We start from the raw sequence: 2,704 nt of genomic DNA on the forward strand, positions 1-2,704 counted from the left end.
TGGGGGGGGGAGGGGGGGGTATATCACTCTAGGACCTATTATTTGTAGCTGTGTTTTCTCTGTAAACTTTGCCTGTATGAAAGGTACCATGCACATTGTTTATTATGATTTTAAATTGGTGAAGTTTAGATTTTCTTCCACTCTGAAGCAATCCCAGAGCGCACTCTGAGTCAGAAAGAGTTTAATAACACAAATATCATAAAATTGTAATTAATTTATGCAAATAGCCATAATAAAAGCATATAGTAAGATTATAGTGTTGTGGTGAATATTTATTTTAAAAAAAACAAACACTTGCACCTTATCTTTCTTCCGTATTCTTTAAATGTTCTGATTTCAAATCTCAAAATGCTTTCCTATGTCAGTGACAATCTTAATAGAGCCCAATTAGTTCCACAAGGCGCTTTCTGATGCACAAGCCCCTGCCTTGATTGCAGTGAATGGTGGGTATTTCCTGTGTTTAAGTCCACATATGGATTGAGTAAGGCAGTGGCAGAGGGACTACTGTTTTCTTTCACTACATCTTCATTTCTTTTTCACGGGCTAAGCCTTTTTTGTTTTTCCTGGCTCTGTTGTCAAAACATTGACCAGAGTTTTGGCTCATAGTATTGGAATACGAGGCCAAAACAATCCTCTGGAAACCAGTGTGGCAAAATGTATTTTAAATCTATACATTCACCATTCAACCATGGGAGTAACCACGCCCACTGTCCCACTCTGTGGTTTAAAAGCAACGTGGGTTTGCCCCCAGAACGGTTTCATTTATTTGAAAAGCTTTTTCAAGCTGGGTATACCAACATTTAAACTGTTCTGAGGCTTGGCTTCCTATGTCACATATACAGCAAGTATTAAAACACACTCTAATCATTTTCTGCCTCTATTAAACTAGACAAGGTGAATGCATTGTGCATTCTGCAGGAGTTCTTTGAAAACCTGTCAGTCTCTTCAAAGAGAGACAGGCTACAGTGATCCTTCTTTCCCCTCAAAAACATACAATTGGGACTTTTCAAACATTACCTTTGTTACATCCTTTTTGGAAAATGCATCATTATAATAAATACGTAGAGCAAACTGCTGTTCCTGACATACAAAAGTCCAGTGCAAAACAGTAGAAGATGACACATTTCAGGGACTTCTTCATAAAATGTGCCCTGTGACATTGCAGATTATTTTCCTGCATTGTCTGGTTCCTGGAGGGATTGTTTTTTCCTCAGGGGTAACAAGGAATACAAACAAAACCTCGGCTGTAGAACTGAAATCAGGCCAAGACCAATTTTGCACACATAATTGGGAAAATTAAAGTATAGAGGTGGTGTGTGGCAGATTAAATAATCTATCCAAACATAATCTAATAGTTTAAGTACCAGGATGTAACTCCCCTGAACCAGAATTCCTGTACGATTTACTTCCAGCCTTTTTCATTCTGTTTTCTGCACCGGGTACCGCATCACTGAGCCGGGCCTCTGCGGGTGCGAGGTGCATGGCCATCATCTGCGTCATGCTCCCCTACAGAAATATATGTGTAGGCACGCAACAAGCCGCCTAAATTCTGGGCAAGTGGTGATTCTACCTGGCACCACCTACCCGTGATCCATGTGACATGTGAACCAAATTTGAACCCCACCTGGATCTGCCCCCGAACTGCCCAGCAGGAACCATGGAAGCAGGCCAGAAAGTGCCTTTTGTCGTTAAATAAAACATAAAACTTCTCAGCCAAACCGTTGCGTTGTGCGTGCACAAAGCTTTGCGGGGGGTGGGCGGGGGGGCGGAATAGATGTTTGCGAGTGTAGCGACACGTTTTACGGTTTCTCTCTTACCTGCCCCAGCGCAGGGCGCCGCTGCCCGGCGTGCAGCGGGCGGGGTGGGGGGGTGCCGGGGTGGGGTGGGGGCACCCCGGGGGTCGCTGGGCTGCGGCTGACGGACGCCCAGCAGCCCCCGCAGGCCTCCGCCGCCCCGGACCCCGCCACAGCTCGGGCCCCCGGCGCGGCGCGAGCCGCGGGGTCCCGGCAGGGCCGGGCGCGAGCCGCCGCGCCCGGGGACGCGCACCTTGGCGCGCGCACCTTCCCTCCCGCCCCGCGGCCGCGGCTTTTTCCTCCGTCGGCGCGTTCCCGTCGGCCTCCGCCACGGAAACTGTAAAACCCCAAAGTCGCGTTTCTAGTGGCTAAATACAGAGCGCGCGCACACACACACACCCCCCCCCCACAGACACACACACCAAAAAAAAAAAAAAAAAAAAAAAAAAAAGAAGGAGGGGGGAGGGGGCGGGGGCGGTAAAAGTGACACGAAGCAGCGTTTCGACAACCCCCATAAACCCGAGCTGCGAGAGCCAGCGAGAAGGGGAGGGGGGAAGGGAGGAGAAGCTTGCAAGTATCAGCGGGAACAGCAAAGAGCTTCGCTTCTACCCCCCCACACCGTAACTTGTTTTACGATTAGTGATCTGTTTAAAGATTTGTCCTGGAACTACTTGATATTGGGTTACAGAAGGTTACGTTAATTGCATTAAGCCATAATGACCCATGAAGGACTGCAACGGCTTGGGAGAAAAACTCGCGTCTTCCTTCAAGAAATGAAATAAAATGAAATAAACAAAACACAAGTCGGAGCGCAGCCCGGCGCGGCGGCAGGGCGGGCGGGACGCCCGGAGTGTGGGGGGGGGTGAGGCGGCGCCCCGGCCCCTGGTGCCGTCTCCGGTGCCCTCGCCCCC

The 2,704-nt window shown here is 49.0% G+C and overlaps 1 protein-coding gene across 1 annotated transcript in view; it reads left to right on the forward strand.

The window, feature by feature from the left end:
* The window catches only part of EYA1 (EYA transcriptional coactivator and phosphatase 1), a 224,575-nt gene that overhangs the window by 43,279 nt on the left and 178,592 nt on the right, over positions 1-2,704 (forward strand). The window lies entirely within an intron of this gene.

Source organism: Falco punctatus (assembly GCF_963210335.1).
Source record: "Falco punctatus genome assembly, chromosome: 3".
NCBI lineage: Eukaryota > Metazoa > Chordata > Aves > Falconiformes > Falconidae > Falco > Falco punctatus.